The 22,575-nt window shown below is 31.3% G+C and overlaps 1 long non-coding RNA gene across 2 annotated transcripts in view; it reads right to left on the bottom strand.

The window, feature by feature from the left end:
• The window catches only part of LOC147816704 (uncharacterized), a 108,471-nt gene that overhangs the window by 47,639 nt on the left and 38,257 nt on the right, over positions 1-22,575 (bottom strand). For both annotated transcript variants that reach the window (XR_015428761.1, XR_015428760.1), the window contains exon 5: positions 14,956-15,007. This is a non-coding gene — a long non-coding RNA (uncharacterized LOC147816704). The remainder of the gene's footprint in view (positions 1-14,955; positions 15,008-22,575) is intronic.

Raw genomic sequence — 22,575 nt, 5'->3', positions numbered from 1 at the left:
AACAAGTGCAAACTAGAGTGCCTTCAGTGAAGGCACTCTAGTTTGCACTTGTTTATTTGTTCACCTGTTTACTTGTTTATTTTGTTCACTGAAGGCACTCTAGTGCAAACCGGTTTCAGTCGTGTTATCGCTTGCGTCAGTTGCGGTTGTGTTTCTGTGACTTTATGTGCTGTACTTATAGGATTTACAGTTTTGTAATACGCAGTTATTTGCTTATTTTGTGCAGTGTTTATATAATAAATCGAAAAACTTCAATCACGTGTAAAGAAAAAAAAAGGCCGAGATAGCCTGTAGGTAGGGCACTGGGCCCACGTCCAAGAGTTCGTGGGTTCGATCCCGACCTGCCGAACATTCCTTGTGCTGTAAATGGCGACCGATGCACGTTAAATCTGTGGAGTCGCAAAGTCCTCCATGTTCCCATAACAAATCAATACCTCTGGGGGTTCTGATCCAGGAGTTTCCTTGTCTTCTGGATTGGGTTCAAAATGACAGGGCTACGGAGTTAAATGTTAGCAATGGTTAACCCAAAATCGGGTCTGCTGTTCAACGACGGATATAAAATAAAATAAAGTCACTCGTGGAAAAAAAAGGCGATGTAAAAAAGCTAAAGTAAAGGCCCTCGTGAATGCTAAAATATTTTCAAGCCTCGAAATATCACGAAGATTGAAGGTTTCTGAAGTTAGCGAACGACGCATAGAAAAGAAAATTGAGTCAGGAGACCATTTGAGGCCGAAAAGAAAGAAAAGATGCGGCAGAATCTTATAGTGCGTCGAATAATTTAGCTAAAGACTGTATACTAATATTTTGAATAAATTGTTCCGATGGAATTTAAGCTTTTATATTCTCTTCAGTGGCTCGCTTAAAGCAATCTTTTTGGGAAAATTATTCGAATTATTAGATTGTATAATACGTGGCGACGATTCAAGTTGGTTTTAATGGTCTTTCGTTTCGTTTAAATATGCAATTTGTTCCCCTTAATAACTAGGTTTTTCGTTGTTAGTATTAATTGTAATAGAAATTTATTTCTAAAATTAAAATACGTGTCAAAATTGCGTTAGCACATGAATTAGTTTAATTTGCTTAAACTTTTTATTATTTTAAGTTGAACATGGCAAACGAAATTGAGCAGACTCTTTCTGAATCTCTATTTGCATGTATACTTTTTAAACTACCACTAACATGGAAGAATAATATCAAACTTTGGTTTGTTAAGGAATTTCGATTTATCAGGAATTACTAACGACTAAACGAAATATAGCAATATTATAGCAGCTATAGACACAGACTTAAACGGCAGTTTCAGATATTTTGTTTCATCTTCCAGCTGCTAACAAATATAATACTCTTATAGGAAGTCTTATTGCGGAATTTATAGACTCTGAAAATAAACAAATTCTCAAACTTCTTTCTGCATTATAATTATCGGACGAAAAACCGTCACAAATGCAAACGCTGAATGGTACGGTGCGAAAAAAAAACGGATCATCCTGAATAATATTTGATGTAAAAATCGATTTTCCCGATTGTGATTTGTAATTGCGACAATATCTTTCTCGTGTTGTTGCTACCCAGTCTCGATCACACGCAACGTGACGCTGCACACACTGATAAAAGCAACCGAGGAGTGATCAAACACACTACCATGATATTAAAACATCTCTCATAAGCAGCGCTCAAAATATGGTTATCTTAATACAGCGCTCCCGGCCTCTCATAAAAACAGCAATGAATCATACAGCGATATCCATTGATAGAATTCTATCCAAAATGACATTCTGGTGTAAGAGTAATGAAGCACTACGATTATTCAATACCAATTTACTAGTATATAACACCGTTCATCAACCTTCTTCGGTCCGGTCTAAGTTTGACAATTTTACCAGGGCCCACTAAAGGAGGGAGTAGCTGCAGTTCGTTCACCAGGAACTGGCACTTGGCTCCACCGATTCTGACGAAGAGTTTATTCCGGCGCAGGCATAAGAGGAGAAAAGTCTCCGCGCTTGGAATTGAGACAACCCTTAATGCATGCTAAACGTAAAGGGTGAATTCTTTTTCAGTCACTTACTTCGCTTCATCATCTATAATTCTACCTTTCGTTACTCTAATGAAATATATTACAGCAAAATGTCTCAAAAAGGACAAACTATAGACTCAAAAGAGAGAAATATCATGAAATTTATGAAATATTTAATGTTAATAAAATGCACGTAAAGATTGCTAAATAAATATTTTTGTCATCCGATTGCCAAATAGCAAGCTTGGTCAGGATTGTTCACTTCCTTCTCCCAAAGATAGAGAAATAGTATCGTCGGATACCACGTGATGAAGGCGGTAACAACTGCCAACTCCTGGTGAATGATCTATTATCCGGATATAATATCTAATATCTAATTAGAATATCTAATAAGTTTTAGTTCATAAAACAGTTAGCTCCTAGCATTACAATCTTATGAAACTTTCTTTTTCCTCTCGAAAAGATAAATTATAAAAACACAATTGTTTCATAATCAGCATTCATATAAAATAAATGAAACAGTCTTGCTCTAGCGCCTTCTTAAAAGATTGTAAAAATTTCCATTATTCGGAATTATTTTGCGTAAGCAAAGTAGTTCTATCAATTATAATATATTAATAATAAGAATATTTAATACATAATATAATACATTTTTTTAATCATGCGTTTTAATATTTACTTGCAATAGTTTTTATTCGCATTTTGCATTGATTATTTAATCTTTTTTAAAAATAAGTTGTGACATTTTGTTCGATACTAAACATTTAAAATGAATTGATTCATTTGGTGGTAAGCAAATATTTGCATCAATTCAATATTTGTATTTATACTTTGCATGTAATCTTCGCATTGGGCAACAAATTGATTTATTTAATAAATTAGAGTTAAATTATGCACGCATGGTTTTATTTTTAGTCCCAGAATTTTGTACTTATTTTTCATTTTAAAAATTAAACGTAAATTTTTATCATTGCATATTGAAAATTTAAACAATTTTGTTACATTAAATAAATAATCTCAGGAAACTAAAGCGGCAAAATATTACTCGATTAAAAACTTTGTTCGCTTCGAAAAATACTCAAACAAGAAATAACAGTATACATGTTTCAAACACTCAAAAACAGGCGCCCATTTTCAAAACTTGCCAGATGTGAATCGGAAGAAACAAAAGGGATTTGAATTATAAAACGAAGAGCTGCTTATGAAAAATGGAATGAATAGCAGGAAGATACAAAAGTTAAAAAAAACCACAGAAGCCAAAAGAAAAAGAAAGAAATAAAAAAAGATACCCTGACCATTTTTCCACCACTGTTTCTCATAAGCGTATAGCCGTGTTTTTGCCACCTCATATTAATTTTATTCACCATAATTGTCATAACATTTCTGCATTCTATATTTCCGTTTTGCACACATTTAACATTTACAACCTTCTAACTTTACTTAACTTACCATCTTCCGCTCGTTTGATGTTGACAGTGGATTTAATCGCTTCTATAGTGGGTTCATCTTGGCTAAACTAACTAGACTCAAACCTCTTCAAATCCTTACAGAGATCTTTCTTTAAGAACTTAACAGTTTTTTCCCCGTTCGTTATAAAATTAGGCCTTTTAACAAAAACCAAATTTAGATCTCTTACAGATTCTATTAGCTTTAATGATCACTGTGGTATTTACTACATTCATTGTCAGTGAGAGATCGGCTATATCGGATAAACTAGACGCGCTTTAAAATTTAGACTTAAAGAAACATAATTGCCTGCTATCAAAACATCCATTGCAGCAAACTGTTGGAATTATGGGCATAAATTCAATTTCGACGATGTCGAAATTATTTCCATCACTGCCACATAAGCTCATCTTGGAATCTTATTTTATTCAAATAAATGCTTATTCCCCTCTCAACAATATCAGATCCTCACCACTTCTCCATAACGAGGGGAAATGCATTTTACCTTGATTTGTCTCTCACGGTCACTGTGGTTTCTCTTGTTCTGTGGATCTTTTATCTCTCTCGAGTACTGTGGTTTTTTTCTAGCTCTGTTTCTCACTTTTATTTTTTCCATTTTTCGTGGACAACTTTTTGTTTTATTTTAAACTTACGTTTCTTATCATTCACGTTCGGCTTGTCTTGAAAACGGGCGCCTGCTTTGAGCGCTTGAAACATGCCGACTGTTATTTCCCATTAATATGTTTTTTGAAGCGAACGAAATTTTTAATCTTGTAAAATCTTTGTTATAATTCAAAAATGGAAAGTTCACATTACTTTTAACTATATAATAATGCATAAAAAAAGTTTGATAAATAATTAGCCGAAAATACGTCTTCACTCAATTTATTTTATAACAAATGAGCATCTTCAAATTATATTAGTAGGGGTGCACAATCTTTTTGAACGAAGGGCCACATGGACAGCAGATTAACCAACGAAGAGCTGCAAGCCAAAGTACTTAGACAAACATGTTTAGTAATTGTAAGTAGTGATTACTATATAAACATCACTGTTCAAGGCACTAAATTATTTTTATCAGTTAACCGTGTAATAATACGTTGGTATAAAATTAAATATTTTTAAACGTTTAAAATAAAAATAAAAACATTGAAATTGATTACTTAGAAAATAAAATACAATCAGAATAAACTTATCAGGAAAAAAATTCAGATTAAATTAAAATAATTAAAAACAATGGGAATATTCATGTTTGTTTTAATCACATTATATAATACTTAAGTCCATTTAATCATAAATTTTAACATAAAAAATTTGTTCAGTGAATTAAATTTAAAAAAAATTAATATTCTAGTTATCAACATTAATGAAAATTAAATACTTTGATTTAAAGAAAGTTCTTAGCGTTAAAAATGATTAAAATTGAAACCCTTGCAGCTTAAAATAAGATTCAACATTTATTAAGGAATATACTTAAACTTTGAAAGATTTATTTTTGGCTGAGAAAGGGGCAAAGGGCTGAGAAAGGAGAGAAAGGAAAGAAAGAAAACATTAATTTTGAAGGAACTATTTCCTTAATAAATAAAAAAACTATAAGATACTTGCTTACAATTCCTTATGACCCATACTTTTTAAACATAACAATATTAACAATTAATTCACGTGTGTTAGCAATAAATTAAAATTTGCATTACTTTATGATACTTAAATTTATTATTTTTTTTTACAGTTAAAATTTAATGATATACAAATCGTTTTTCTGTATATAATTATAAATGATGTAAAATGGTTAAAAAATTTTCTTAATGGCATATTCCACAATTTGAAACATTTTAAAATATTGTGATGGTTTGATCTACTTGATCATGTGATAGCTTTTTCGGGTTATTAAATGAAAATTTAATGATTTTGTTTAAAGACTGCTCCTTAACCTTGAACATGACAAATTCATTTATACAGAAGCTGTTGTGGTCAGTATTAATTTTAGGGCATATAACTTAATTAGTTTGGGAATTTGTCCCATATGGAGCTCTTCCTTTCCAGATTTTTAAATTGCGAGAATACGAATCGAGATATGTGATTTTCAAATTGCGAGAAGACTCACAATGTATATTTTTTAAAACGTGTAAACATGAGTAGCGATATGTGGTTTTTAAATCACGTGAATATAAATCGTGGTGTGTGATTTTTGAATTGCGAGAAGAGTAATAACGTATGATTTTTTAAACGCTAAAATATGAATCGCGATTTGTGATTTTAAATCTCAAGAATACGAATCGCGATAGATGATTTTTAATGTTAGTATAAAATCTCGTTAATGTTAATATGAAATGCAATTTTCAGACCGCGAGAATACGAATTACGATGTGTGACTTTTAAATTGCGACTGTCAAAAAATAAACGTGCGAAAAAATACTTATATTTGGGTTGATATCGACACAGAGCAAGTGAGTGATTAATTTAATGCGCGATTCAAAACTCGCATGCCGTGAAAATATAGTGATAAAGATATGAGGATGTTTTGAACCGTGGGGAAAGGCGTAGGTTCCCATCGTAAATAAAAAGGGATTTTAATAGTTATAACTACCGAAAAAAACTATTAAAATCCTTTTATATTTACGATGAAATCGGCATAACTAGCGTCAAAAAGTAATGTATTTAAATGCCCGGGATTCGCGTAAAAAATATTAGGACGTTCGAAACCTTGTTGAAATGTGTAGCAATAATAATTGCCAAAATAACGATTCATAAATAATTTGATTTGCGATAAAATCGTCACAAATAAACCACTTCAAAAAATGGTTAGCTCAATGAGTGAATCGTTACTCGCAATTCACAATAATGTCGTGCTAAAAATATCGCGATTTTGAAAACTAGCAATAACTGCCGAAAAAATGATCAAAAGTCATTTAGATTTACGATGCTGTTTACTCAATTAAAGCGTCTCATAACTTTCAAAACGTTCGAACATATTTCGATTTCATAAAAAAAAAAAATATCGAGATTTCAGAAACTACGTGAAAATGGGTAGCAATAATTATCGAAAAGTCATTGAATTTTCGACGAAATCACCACACACGAAGAGGGTCAATAATAATGTCGAATTAAAATATTGGGATTTACAAAACTATGCGTATATCCGTAGCATTAACCATTGAGAAACTACATTGGTTGAGATTTTGTGCATCAGAAATTTGATTGCGCAATATTATTTAATTTTAAATTCGTCGTAGAACATCCGACCCAGTTTTTTGGGTTCACGACTACTAATCTTCAACTCCTAATTTCGAACCAATCCAGAAGACAAGGAAACTCCTGGATCAGTACCCCCAGAGGTATGATTTGTTATGGGAACATGAAGGATTTTGTGACTCGACAGATTTAATGTGCATCAGTAACCATTGTAGGCTGGGATCGAACCCAAGAACTCTTTGAAATGGGCCCAGTGCCCTACCAACCAGGCTATCCCAGCCTGATTGCGCAGTTTAAAATTTCCGAACTTTTCTTTATTTTTTAAAATTGCTAATTTTTTAAATTATGTTTAGGTTGCTGCCGCAGGCTATACATACGGCTTCGTATGCTGTGCCCCTCTACTTAAAACAATTAAAAATAATTTTTTTTAAATGATTTGGTCAGACATTTGCTCAATATATCCTTCAATGATGTTTATTTTTAAAGATCAAGTGCCATTGCCTGGATTACATTTGTCCGGTATACCATTACAATGCACGTAAAGTAACTACATAGCCCCGTTTGGGCAATACTTTCAAAATTAAAAAAAAATGAAATATTTATAATTTCAACGCTCAATAAATATAAATTTATGAAGAGTTTTTAAGCAGCAATAAAAAAATACATTGCCAAAAAAGTATTATGTTTTCCCAATTGTGACAATTTTCTTTTGAAATAAATTGAAAAGTATGCATCAAAGTTTGCTTGTGTGATTATTTAACAAATGAAGATTTCTTTTAACTGAATGAGACATTTCTTCTTATCCTACCACAAACACCACATTCGATTCTCCTATTTTAGGCCAAGCATAGAAATTCTATAAAATGTGGTGTTATTTTCATTGAACTATGCTTACATTACATTCATTAAGACACAAAAAAATTTCATGCATGAATTTTTTTTTAAGAAATAGAATGGGGCGTATAGGCACCCATTCACCAAAACAATGAACAAACCATTTAGCTGAATGCTTGTTTTTTATGAATTTTTTTTATTTTATTTACTGACTTGCAACTTTAATCCATCATAAAAACATAATGATAAATCTCAAATGGAATAATTATGCATTTTCAAAAAATTTCATTTGTCATTTAACGTTTTAAGTTAAAAGAAAACTTCAATAGCATAAAAAATTTTCTCAGCAGAAAGTGTTCACTCCAATTGAATTATTGTTAGTTTTTGGGTGTCTTAACAGCCTTTGACAATTGCAGAAAAATAAAATTAGTGAAAAAAATACCCCACAATGTTAATAAAAAAATATTTATTGAAATGGCGCGTATGCTCAACTTTGGCCGAAAATGGGTTAAAATGAAGTGAATCTAAAATTAGACCACACGAAATTTTAGATAAGAGTAAAAACAAAATTAAGACGATTAAAAGTGATAAAAAAAATTGAAAAGCGAATTAAGGCAAATAAGAAGGACTGCGTTAGACTTTAGAATGAACTGGCCCTTAGTACTTAAAACTTTTTTACCAATAAAATAGGTCCCTATCAAATATAATATTAAACTTCCACTTTAAGATATACACGAAAAGTGAATAATTTATGATAAATATAAAAATACCGTTGTTTTTGAATCAGTAATAATTTCATAAGATATTGAAACTGAAATATCTAGATTAGTTGTAATATTAATGAAGGGATTCATATTAATCAAGGGATTCATATTAATCAGATTCATATTAATCAAATGCTTCATATTCATCAGATTCATATTAAGATAATTTTATTTTAGTCTGGGCAAATATGAATTTCAAAATGCCGTTTAAAAGCAAAAGTAGAATAATTTATATCTTTCTTTTCAGCACTAGTCACTTTATATTTTAGTTAACTAATCACTTATGCTTTCTTGGGCGCTTTCTGAGAACAGCTTTATTTAAATAAAGGATTTAAAACTTCTAACACTGGATTAAATGAATCAAAACTCCGACCCAAATCGGCTCAGATACGACCTATAATAACGAGAAATATATGAACAAAGTGCTATTATTTTTTTTTATAATTATAATATACTTCCGATATTATTATGTTATAAAAGGATACGAATTCCACTTTTGTATGCATCAAAATTACTAAGTATTTAAATTATTAAATCAGAATACATATTAACTATTTTTTCGTTACATAAATTTACTTTAAAATAATTAGTATAACAATGAATTAGTATAGTTATGTGGTGACTAGTGCACGCTAAATCTGTTGGGTGACAAAGTCCTCCATGTTCCGTTAACAAATTATGCCTTTGAGGATTGGAGATTGATCGTTCTCTAGTTCAGGTCAAAATTACGTCCTGTAGATGATTGATTGAATGGATGGATGTATGAATGGGTTCGCTCTATAAGTGGGTGTGACGTATGGGTGTGGCAGTTGTCGAATTCTTGGCCATAGATGCCGAAACTGGAGAACAAGATCACACCCCCAGTGCCTTAATGGCTACGACAATAACAAAAATAATAGTTATCTATAAAAATGAAATTGAAATGCCTGCTCTATGGTAAATAATGGCTACATGATAAATAATGCTATATGATAAATAATGGCTGCCATATGCTATATCTCATGCCACTTACCAATGTCAGCAAGCCTGCTTAGTGTAACTAAGCTAATGTAAGGAAGAAGTGCTTCAGTGACGCCATCTCTGGCCAAAACTGTGAATTCAATGACACACACGTCACAGCCTATTACAGGGCGGACACATTCATATATCCACTTATTCATCCACAGATCATAATTTCAAGCTGAACCCGAGAACAATCAATCTCTAATTCAGTACCCCAGAGGTATGATTTGTTTTGTGAACATAGAAGACTTTGTGACCCGACAGAATTAACGTGCACCACTCACCATTTACTACACGGGGAGTTTTCGGTCGGCGGTGATAGAACTCACGACCTCTTGGACATGGACCCAACGCATTATTTACCAGGCTATACAGGCCCTACTTAAAATTCCAAATCTTACATATTTCTATTTCCTATTTGGGACCAAACCTTTTTGTGAAAAAAATTTCAAAAAAGTTCTTATAGATACTATAGATATTTCTTATGTATAAACCAGTTTACTTATAATGCAAAATGATATAAAATTGTAATTTTTGAATAAAATGTAATGAATGAATTGTAAGGCATACAATTTTTGCATCGTTAAAAAAAAATGCAATTTAAAATGACGAAATGCAAAATTTAGGAAAATCATTCGAATTCCTGAGAATTTTTTTAAAAATGCATAAGTCGTATTGTTTGAAAAAGTCTTATGTTTAAAAATTAAGGGAAGCTGTCGAACGCTTACATTACATTCATTAGGATATCTTAATTATATTTTATTTAAGAAATAAAATGGTGCGTATAGACACTATACACCAAACCAATGAACGAACCATTTGTTGAACGCTTGTTTTCTTATGAATTTTTTTATTTTGTAATATTTCTTTCATTTACTGATTTGCAACTTTAATCCATCATAAAATCATAATAATTTATCTCAAAAGTAATAATTAGACATTTTCAAAAAACTTAATTTGTCAATAACCATTTTATGTTTAAAAAAACTTTAATAGTTTAAAAATTTCCCAACAGAAAGAGTTCACTCCAATTGAATTACAATTAATTTTTGGGGTTTTTAAGAATCCTTGATAATAGCAGAAAAATAAAATTAGTGAGAAATATACGTCATAGTAATAATAAAAAATATTTATTAAAACGGTGCGTTTGCACAACTTTGGCAGAAAATGGGTAAAAATTAATTGAATATAAGTGTAGACCACACGAAACTTTAGGGAAAAGAAAAAACAAAATTAAGAGGATTAAAAGTGATAAAAAAATTTAAAAGCGAATTAAGGCAAATAAGAAGGATTGCGCTAGAATTTGCAATGAACGGGTCCTTAGTACTTAAAACTTTATAGGTATTTTTTAAAACAAATTTGGATTTTTGACGTCCAAAATATGGGGGTAGTAGTACACTGCTCCTAATAATTTCACAGGGGAACAATAAAAACTTAAGACTCATTAATACAGATTCACTTCTTAGCATAATTCGATAAATCACGATAATTTTTTTAAGCATATTGCACATTTTCGCACATATAAAACGAATTTATCCGTAAATAATTGCATGTAAAGAATAATTTTAAGTATTTTTTATCATATTATTTAATAGGAGTTTAAACACGTTCGAATAGCAAGGTATACTGATTTTCACATAATTTTGAAGTATTTAATTTTAAATGTTAGAATACAAAATTTAAGAAATTTCAACGAGGCATTTTTAAAGATTGGATTTTGCAGAAACTATTCAACCGATTTTATTCCATTTTTTTTTCATTTGAAATTACTTTAAAATAAAGTAAATTTGTAAAATGATTTGCATACTTTAAAACTCAAAATTTATTAATTATTTTAAAATAAATTTAGAAAAAAAATAACTTTTATAAAAACATTTATAAAAGCTTAAAATAGATTTCTCTTATTAATTTTAAGACAGGGTCACACAAAGAGACATAAGTATTTAAGAATCCAATTGAAAGATTATTTTCTGAAGTTAATAGGTAATATTTTTTTAGAAATATACGCATTGAGATAACTCCCGAAATTCATCATAGTCTAAATGTTTTTGAACAAATCATTATTTCTAAATTTTTCTGCTTTAATGACTTTTGATTAAATTTCAGAAATTTCAGTTAAGTAGTGGGAGCAATATAAAATACATTTTTTTTAATACATAAATACATAGCTTTCTTATTACTGTAAAGCCATGAATGTGAAATGCAGAAACATCCAAAGTTAGCTGTTACATCCCCGAAATTCCTCTTAATCTAAAGGTTTTGGAACAATACTAGAGTTTTAAAAGTGGAAGTAGAACAATTTATGTCTTCCTTTTCAGCGCTAGTCAATTTATATTTTAGTTAACTAATCAATTATGCTTTCTTAGGCTCTTTCTGAGAACAGCACCATCTAAATAAAGTTTTTTAAACTTCTAACACGGGATCAAATGAATAAAAATTGTGTAAGAAATCAGCTCAGATATGACTCATAATAACGTGAAAAATATGAACAAAGTGGTTTATTATTATTATTTTTTGGTTTATTATCATAATACTTCCGATATTATTCGATAAAAAAAGATACGAATTCTACTTTTTGTATGTATAAACATTACTAAGTATTAAAAATTTATTTATTAATTCAGAATATATATTCTATTTTTTTTTATTTTCAAGTCATTAGTATAACAACGAATTTGTATAGTTATATGATGACCAGTGCACGTTAAATATGTCGTATCACAAAGTCCTTCCAGTTCCTATAACAAATTATGCCTCAAGGGTACTGGATTGTATATTGATCGTTCTGTGGTTCAGATCAAAATTACTGTATGTGAATGAATGAATGTATGAATAGGTCCGCTCCATAAACGGGTGTGACGTATGGATGGGGTAGAAGTTGAATTCGTGGCCACTGATGACTCTTTCTCTCAATACTCGATCTAGGGGCTCCCTCGTCTTCTGGATTGGGTTCAAAATTACAAGACTAAGGAGTTCAACATTAGTAGTCGTAAGCTCATAAAATTTGGTCGGCTGTTCAACGACGGTTATAAATTAAAATATAGTCATGTAGGAACGAAACGAAATTGAAATCGCTGCTATATGATAAATATATTTCTATTTATGAGGTCAAGCGGGTTTCCTTTATCAGTTTAAAGTATGTCGATCTTTTGAAGTTAGTTTATTATTAGTCTTAGTGTCGCTTGAATTTAATTCATAGTTGATTTTCAAATCCCATTAAATTAGTATTGTTTTAGATTAATTGCAAACCTATGCGTTATTAAAATAAATCATGTTTTGCTCTTAGTTGGTGTTTTCCATTTATGGTGCAAATATAGTTATTTAATTCATGTTATATATCATATAATAAATAGTAAATAAACTATTTTCTGTTAAATATTTCTTTTCTGCATTTCCAATATTAATTTAGAATTATCATTCAATAATTAAGTCTAAAATTAAGATTCCGTTATTCCTTATTAAATGGCCGGTATCAATTAAGAAAATGTCAGACAAGCGCGCGTTAGAATCAATTTAAGTTTAATGTTGCTAAAATACAAAATTGATTTCTTTTTATGTAAAAAACTGTGAATATTAAATGTTGCAAAATCTTGGATAGCCGTGGTGGTTGAGGGGATAGAGCGCTCACCCTCATATGAAGTGGCTGGTTGAATTCTGCACCCGGCTTGCACCGACAGCAGTGCTAACGTAAAAATATCCTTAGTGGTAGACGGATAATGGGTTCAAGGGATCTTGAAAGGCTTTCGTTTTTTTCCGCTCCATGTAGCGCAAATGCGGGTTAGTTTCATCGAGAAGTCTTCCACGAAGGTGAATTTCTCCCTATACATGATCCAGGAGTTTCCTTGTCTTCTGGATGGGGTTCAATATTACAAGGCTACGGAGTTGAATATTAGTACTCGTAAACCCGAAATTGGGTCAACTTTTCAATGACGGTTATAAAAAAATTACAAATTTTGTAGAATATGCATAAAAAAATAACCATAAAGAAGTATTGCTTCTGGGTTTTTTTAAAAGCATTTTTTAAAATTTGTATTAAATAATTTGTTTTGATACTTTTACTTCATTCAAGTTATTTTGGTATTGAACTAAATTGGTAAAATATTTTCGAAACGAGTGTGATATACTAATAACCAATTTTACGGTGCATTTCGTATATTGATTGGTAAATGAAATATTTTCTATCAAATGTCAATTTATTTTAAGTTATTGGAATTGATTTACAATAAACATATAGTTGATAAATTCCGCTTAAACAATATTAGTAACAATCATGTAAGCATTAAAAATTATTCAACTGGAAAAAATCTTTCAAAAACCATGTTTCAAATTTGTTTCCATAATTTTAGAAATTTTACAAAATCAAATTCAATGATATATTCTTTGTGGATAAACCAGCGAATTTCAAAACAAAATTTGCAATTTTAACAATATTTAAATTTTGAAAAAGGAAAATTTAAAAATCATACTTTATTTTAATTCTACAAGACGTAGTATTTTTTTTTAAGTCACTCTTTAAATTCTTTAAACTATCTATGATATAAACACAGATAAAAAATTGCTATTGTATTTTTATATTTATTAAAAAAAAACTTTTTCGTGAATTTTATTTCGCAAAATGCAATTTGCTAACATATTTTAGCTAATAATAGCATGAAATTTATAAATACAACTTTCTTTTTCAGTTTACTGCCCGAATAGATTCAATATTATACATAAGAAAAGTTTATTATAAATCAATAAGTATTCATTTCTTGGCAGTTTTTTAGTGGGAAAGGTTTAAAAAAATAAAAAAAAAAATATCTTTGCAAAAATGAATAAATAAAGGGTTAATAATTATTTGCATCTCCAGTAAAAAACTTAAAATTCTGTTGTTGTTTCTAATGCCACCTGACAATACCAGCAAGCCTGCTTGGTGAAACTAAGCGAATTAAAGGCAAAAGTGCGTTTCTTGTGCTTCAGTGGCGCCATCTATGGCCAAAAATGCTAATTCAGTCACGCGTACGTCGCAGTTCATTTACACGGTGGACACATTCATATATTCAATTATTCATTCACAGATCGTGATTTTAACCTGAAACTGAGAACGATCAATCTTTAATTCAGTACCCCAGAGATATGATTTGTTTTGTGAACATAGATGACTTTGTGACCCGACAGGTTCAACGTGCACCATTCACCATTTACTACACGTGGATTCTTCGGTCAGCGATGATCGAACTTATGATCACTTGGACATGGGTCCATCACCATAACAAGCAGGCTATCCTGGCAATACTTAATATTCTATATCTTAAATACTTCCATTTCCCATTTGGAATCAAACCTTTATGTGAAGAAAATTTCAAAAAATTTCTTATGCATGTATAGATATTTCTTATGTATGAACCAGTTTACTTATAGTGCAAAACAACGTAACAAAATTGTAATTTTTGAATAAAAAATATTAATTCTCAAACCAAGTGTCCTTCTGTGTTTGCATTATATCAAAAAGGTAACACAGTTTTGTCAAAAACAGGAATAGAATAAAAGACCTCTGTAAACAGCATCACTTTACCGTGAGACAAGTTTCGGTTTGGCATAATCCGTTTATCAATTAAAAATTAGATAGCGATATTAAAAAGCAACAAATATTAGAAAATTTAAATTTTTGGACAAAACACGTAATGATTTCAAAATTGATAAGAATGAGAATTTTAATCTTACCTGTATTTTGTTGTACTACGTTATACAGCTCATATCACATCATAGCTCTTTCCTATAAGAAAAATTGTTGCTGTAGTAAAACCATAGTTAAAAAATAAGAGCAGTCTAAATAGTACAATTAAAAATTCAGGGTATGCTACTACTCCCTATGGGGGTTGGAAAAGATTGGGTTCCGTCTCCAGACATAGCTCCCTCATGTTTTTCAAATTCCAATACCAAGATATTATAACGAGCATACTATGAATTTAAATTATAACTTTACAAGCTCAATGAGTGACAATTTAATGGAAAAACCACATCGTTTTTCTGCTGCTTTTATAACCTTTTTATAGATAATATTCTCCCATTCGGGTTTTCATACTCAAAATATCATATTTAGGTAATCGCTTTTTTTATCAGTGTACCAAATTCATCGTGAAATCCATTACTGTTTGAAATTTATTTTGTCAGCGAGTTTTTTTCAGCCAGGATTAAGTTTTAATTCCGACATTTTGATGTGATGTTAGTACCAGTTGCCTCTTCTCACATCACGTTACGTAAATCTATATAGTTTAAATAATTTTCAGACCATGTTTGCATGGTATTTAAAACTCAAATATTTTCAATATATTACGACATTCTGAAACGTACTAAAACATTTTAGCGGCTCTGAGAGAAACATTGAGGCATTTTATCATGGTTAATAAAAATCAGAATTTGTTTAACAAAGTATAAATCAAACAAAAGTCTTTTTTTAATTCCAATTATATTTTTTCATTTTTTTACAAAGGTTTTCACATTTAGCGATCAGAGAACGCTGACAAAATGTAAAAATAACTTTCAATATTATTTAACAATGGTACTGCAACTAAAACTCTTAATAGTATTACCAATAAAAAAATTTATTATTTATTCACTGCAAACTAATTATGGAATATATAAGTTTAATCAGTTATTTTTTTTTAATCAAACTCAAAGCAATAATGAATGGCAAAGACAGAGAACCAACTTGTCGAATGAAAAGTAAATTAATTTAGAAGAGTAAACCTTTTTAAAATAAAAACTCTTCTTGGTAGAACAAGTCTTTATTCCTTATTTACAAGTAGATAACTACAGATTTAATAAATTTTAAAATTACTTTTATTTAAATGAATATAGATAAAATTAAATGGGCATAAAATAATGAAATATATTTATTGCTGAATAAATATATTTCTTGCCGAATAAATATATTTCTTGCCGAATAAATATATTTCTTGCCGAAGAAATATATTTCTTGCCGAAGAAATATATTTCTTGCCGAAGAAATATATTTCTTGCCGAAGAAATATATTTCTTGCCGAAGAAATATATTTAGTGCTAATTAAACATCAAATTATTTTATACACTGCATTGAGTACTTTATGAAAATTATATATGACTAGGAGGCTTCGCCCCCTGCTCGCTGGCGCTCACCAACCCCCGGAACTGCTTTCACAGTTCATTTTGGATTGCTTTGCAATCCAATGCTCGCTTTGCTCGCTCATTGGATACGTTCTTAACGTCTAGTTTTTGTGTACTTTTTTGAATACTGAAGTTCCGAAAACTTTTCACTGTAGAAAATTCTAAACCTGTACATTTCAATTTTCATTTGAAATTGCAAACAGTTCAGATATTTTTCTTAATCACATTATTCTAAATTTCAGTTGTTGAGAAAAGTAACTGTTGTAAGTTTTGTTTTAAAGTCTTTCCCACCAGAGGGCTAAAGCCTTGTGTTGTAAAACAATATGAAATCGTAGTCTGCCACTGAACGCCGGATGTAAAGCATCGGCTTTGATGAAGATAATTTTGTATTTTTAATTCTCTAAAGGGCGCCACCATAATAATATGGAATTTGTAAAATAAATGTAGATATTTTTGATTGTTGATGAAGCCCATCATTTTGTGTTTTCATCAGTGTTCAGAAGCAGAACAACTATAAGTTTTTTATTTTATCACAAAAAAATAAAATGTATGAAAAACAAAGAAAAGAGTAAGAAAATGAGTATAGTCATAGAAAAAGTTAAAATTATAATATAGTATTTGTCAGTTAAAATAAAACCTTTTGTTTAAGTCATTGCTAACAATTCAAATTTCTCCGAGGCAATTCTAAAGTATAAATTAAGGCAGTATTGTTAAGTTGAAACACAATATTTTTAGTTTTGATGTCAACAATACAATTCAATTTTTCACAAAAACGATTGTTTCCATTGTTAAGTTCAATGTCAACAATTCAAATTTTTCTGAGGCAACTCTTAACCTCTAAATGTTATTTTTTATGTACACATTTCTAAATGTCAGTATTCAACCACAAAACAACTTAAGATCCTCAAATTTAGCATGAAGTTGTAAAATGTAATGAAAGAGGGTCATAGCAATAATGAAAGTAGAAGTAAAGTTAGTACTGTAAAATTAAAACAATATTTTTAATCAATGAGCCAAGTTCTTCAAGAAGCAGTTGTAAAAGTAGATTGTTTATTTAAAACTTTTTATAGAATTTCTTTAAGAACACAATTGTTAATTTGGGCATTTGGCGATACAACACTTAGAATTGAAGGATTTGTTACGTCAAGCGCTCAGGTATCATAATTTTGATCTAGTTGCACTTCTATGTCATTTTGATTTATGTTGCTAAGTTAACTTTCAAAAAATTCTATGGCTGGCAACAGCATTTTTATTTTTTAAGTTGTTTATTTTTATTTCTTTTAGAATTCGTTATTTTTTTAGCGAAATGTTTTTTAACCTAACAGAATTCTTTGCCGACTGTTTTATCTATGAATGAAGAAAATAAAGTAAATATTTAACTGTTGTAAAAAGAATCTTATTTAGTTGTACAAAGTACTTCAGCCAAAATTTTGGAGCCACGTAAGAGAATTATATATATTAGATCAGAAACACATCATTGAAAGGTAGAATGCTTTGGTGTTTTCAAAACAAAGCAAACGTTGCCACCGGCGGAATAGAAATAAAGCCAAAATTTGGGAGCCACGTGAGAGAATTATATATAATAGATATGAATAATGAAAATTTATAATTTAAAAGTTACATTAGCTACTTTAAAGCTCAGAAGAAAATATTGTTTCTTTATTTATTTACTTATTCCTTTGATGTACTCGCCACTCTCACCAGTTTTAACCAGTTTCTCACTAATATTTTCATTCCCGCAAGCTTGGCGAGAAAAAGTTTCATTTTATTTTATAACCATCGTTGAACAGCTGACCCAATTTTGGGTTTACGACAACTAATGTTCAACTCTGTAGCCCTGCAATTTCGAACCTAATCCAGAAGACAAGGGAGCTCCTGGATCAAGTAGTGGGAGAAATTTGTACTTTTCGACGGAACTAATCCACATTTACGTTACATGGAGAGGAAGACTACGAGAACCTTCTACTGTCAGCCTGGTGGCAAGGGGACTCTAACTCATGATCCATCAGCCCTGTGGCCGGTGCAAGCCGGATACGGAATTCGTATTGCCCAGCCGTGGCTGGGATTCGAACCCGGTTCACCTTACGTTTTATCCCCAGAGCCATTGCGGCTCATTAATAAAGATTTTGAAGAAAAGGTAACCCCTGATAAACATCCTCAGTCTCAGGGAAGTTAATAACTGGCACTTACCTTCGTCGCATAACGAACGCAAAATGTTTAAGTTTGTTAAAAATGTTTATTCCTCTGATAAAGTTACACTATTATTTTGAATAAATTGTTCTGAGAAAGTTTAACCTTTTATATTCTCTCCAGTGGTGACCGCGTTCATCGCAGCACGCTAAAAGCAACCTTCTTGGAAAAATAATTAGATTATACTACGTGAGTTATTGGATTGCATACTACGTGGCGACGATTCAAGTTTGTTTTTAAGGTCATTCGTTTGGTTTAATTATGCAATTTTTCCCCCTTAGAAATTCTTTTTTCGTTGTTAGTATTAATTTTAATATAAATTTAATTCTGAAATGAAAATACGTATGAAAATTGCGTTAGTGCGTGAATTCGTTTAATTTGTTTAAACTTGTTATTAAAGTTGAACATGGCAAACGAAATTGAGCAGAATCTTACTGAATCTCTATTTGCAAGTATAGTTTTTAAACTACCACTAAGCATGGCAGAATAATATCACACTTTGATTCACAGACTCTGAAAATAAACAAATTCGCAAACTTCTTTCTGCATCGCAGTTAGGGGACGACAATAACCGTCACAAATGCAAACGCTTGCAGGCACAGAAGGCCAATAAATAAAAAATAAAAAACGGACAACCCTGAATAATTTTTGATAATAATGTAATAATTGATCTTAATAGTTATTATAGTAATAAATATAGTATAGTTTTAATAGTAATTGATCTTCACATTCTAGAACTCAATCTTGATGATTCGAGGGGGTGACCTTAAACATGCTAATTAATAAGTGCAGACGATATTTTAAGATACTAAATCGGACACAAATACGTACTTTCTCTGAATAAACATACTTTTTTCCCGACGGAATTGAATTTCTGATCCCCGAAATATAGGAGGCCCATAGCTTGGTCAGGAGAACACTCCAAGGTATGGACCAATTAATGTTAATTTTACTTGTTGTGGATTTCACTATACATACGGAAACGAATTTCATAATTGTATTCAAAGAAAATTTCAGTTAGCTTAAAAAGTTTTCGAGATATAGCGAAATACGCTAAAAGTAAAAGGACCATTAAGGGGTTCAAACTTTGGAGCGCTCCCCTGACCAAATTATTGGGACCATATGACAAAAATTGCGTCTATATTTTGGGGGTCAGAAATCTGAATCCGTCGTTAACAAGGTATGTTTATTCATTGAAAGTACGTTTTTTGTATCTGATTTCGTAACTAAAAATATCGTCTGCACTTACTAAATACCATGTTTGATGTCACCTCATCGAACCATGAAGATTGAGTGCTAGAACGTGAAAATCCGATCATTAGATCAAAAGTTATTCAGGGTGGTCCTTTTTTTGTGCACTGTACATCTTTAAATGAACATTTTTTGAAAACCTTACGGCTACAACGTTTGCCAGCAGAAATACAATACCAACAAATCTTTCCGTTAGCTTAGCGCAACTCGAAAATTTAGCTCAACTAGCTGATAAAATAGCCAAATTTAGAACAGATCCCCTACTAAATGTTTGTGTAATAAATAAATCCACGAAAAGATTTTTCAACAACCTGGGATATCAACACTTCGTATCGATGATAACGATAACAGGTAACACCTGGTATCGATGTAATAACACTTCGTCAGCAAATAACAGCACTTAGCCAGCAATTTGAAAGATTTTCTCGTGAGAGATCGCGCAATCGATCTCGAACAAGATATAATAATTTTCTTAGAGATAGATCCAGCTATAGGGAAAAGAAGAAACGTCTAAATTCAGTTTTTATCATTCAAAATTTTGTCAAAAAGCTAGGTTTCTCGTGTTCTTACAACAATAGCCAGAAGAACTAAAAACGGTTGTCGCTGGGACGGCGACAAGTGATCTAAATGCCGAATGATGTTCGTGTCGTTTATTTGTATTTGATAAAAAGACGAATTAAAATTTTTCAGTGGATTCAGGTTTGGACGTGAGTAACTTGCCCGTCTTGAAAGTGATTAGAAATTTGTAACCATTAGAATTTTTTAAAGCTAATAATTCAAAAATGTTGAACTACGGAAGTAAGTTATTGAACAGCATTAATCGTTCTTCGTAATTCAGAATTACGAAAGGACTGCAAATAAAAAAATTTAATTACTCCGTTGCCTATTCCAATTATTTTCAGAGGCACTTAAGGCTGTTGATTGACCAAAAATGGCGTAAATTAATTGTTCCTTTTCTTTATTTGGCATAACTACCGAAATGGATACTTTTTAAATGAAATAAATTTTAGGTGAGGCATATTTTTTATTTTATAACCGGCGTTGAACAGCCAACCCAATTTTTTTTTTGACTTACGACTACTCATGTCCGTAGCATTGTCATTTTGAACCCAATCCAGAAGACAAGGGAACTACTGGATGAAGTATTGGGAGAAATTTTGCCTTCGTGGCAGACTTATTTTGACGGAACTACCTCGTATTTGCGTTACAAGGAGAAGAAAACCACGAAAACCTGCCCTGGTAAGATGGATGGCAAGGGAACTCTATAATCCGTCTACCACTGAGGATATTTTACGTCAGCACTATGGTCGATCGCGCCGCGTGCAAAATTCGAATCAACCAGTTGTTGCGGGGATCTAACCTGGGTCACCTCGTTGAAAGGCGAGTGCTCTATTCCCTAAGCCACCATGGCTCAGGAGACACGTATTAAATTTTCTGGGAATAAGTAAATTAACCTCAAAAACTAAGCAGGCATATCATAATACTGCACATTACATCAATGCAACTGGTCCGCCTACGCAGAGTAAACCTAGTCCAAAAATATAGGATGTTGTAAAACAAGAATTTCAGTTTATGCTAGAGCAGGGTATTCGCCTGCCCTCGGTGTCTCTATGGTCGTCTCTACTACTTAAAGCTTAGGAAATATTCAACCAGTTGAGGACTAGAGGAAATTAAACACAGCAACAACAAGACGGTACTCGATTCCCCAACAATAAGATTTCACCCACGCGTTTCATAACAAATATTTTTTTAAAGATTGTTTTCATATTCCAGTACACTCCAGACGACAAACAAAAAGTTGAGAACACTTTTTGGCTTTTCGAGTTTTGGTCGCAAACTTTTCAGAGGTTCATTAATAAATGCAAAATTTATTAGATCTGCGTTTTTGGAGATTTGCCTTATCGCTACGTTAACCTCGGTGATATCTTTATTTTTTTAGTGAATCAGAGGAACAGCCAGGGTACGTAGCCAAATCTCTCAACAAAAAATAAGCACCTTTTATGTACTTATCAAGCACTCAAAAAATATTTTTAAGCACTCTATACTTTAAGAAAATGCAAAATAATTTTCAAAGACATGATGAAGATAAAATAACTAGTTTCTGACTCTTTTCTTGATTATATTAGACACCATAAACAGATAAATAGATTTCGGTTCGATATCAGAAGGTGGAAAATGTCTGAAATGGGGAATATTTTGCAAAATGTTGCAGATTTGCACATAAGAGTGCAATAATCTTACCGAACCCAGCTCAGTAGACGCACATGCGGATTCGCAAGTATTACATCAAACATGTAAAATGATTGGCGCTTTCATACGCTATGGACCGACGGTACGTCACAAGAGATTGTGGCTGAATGATTTGTGAGAATGTTGAATAGAACAATGTGAAAAACACGGCTTTGCATAATATGCTGCGAAATCGACATGGTAAAGAAAAAATCTCATTTTCGAAAGGAAAAATGAAGCACTTTTTAAAAATATCCAATGAAAAAAGCACCTTTAAGGGCTTTTAAAAAACGAAAATAAGTACCTTTAACCACTTTTTAAAAACGCTACGCACCTTGACAGCACAAAACGCATGTTCGAGCCGTATTTCAAAAATTAAACGAATATGCTTTAACGGTAAGCGTATCAAAATGTCCGTTTGGAGTGTCAGAAATTTCGCTTTTTGGAGAATTAATAACTAAAGATAGCAACAAACCACAACCTGATAAAATATACACTATTTTAAGTTACCCGCAGACAAAAGCAATT

The sequence above is a fragment of the Parasteatoda tepidariorum genome, chromosome 1, assembly GCF_982258835.1.
Source record: "Parasteatoda tepidariorum strain Cologne lab strain chromosome 1, Ptep-v5.0, whole genome shotgun sequence".
Taxonomy (NCBI): domain Eukaryota; kingdom Metazoa; phylum Arthropoda; class Arachnida; order Araneae; family Theridiidae; genus Parasteatoda; species Parasteatoda tepidariorum.
The sequence above is the reverse complement of the archived record's forward strand: the minus strand, read 5'-3'. Positions and strand labels throughout refer to the sequence as shown.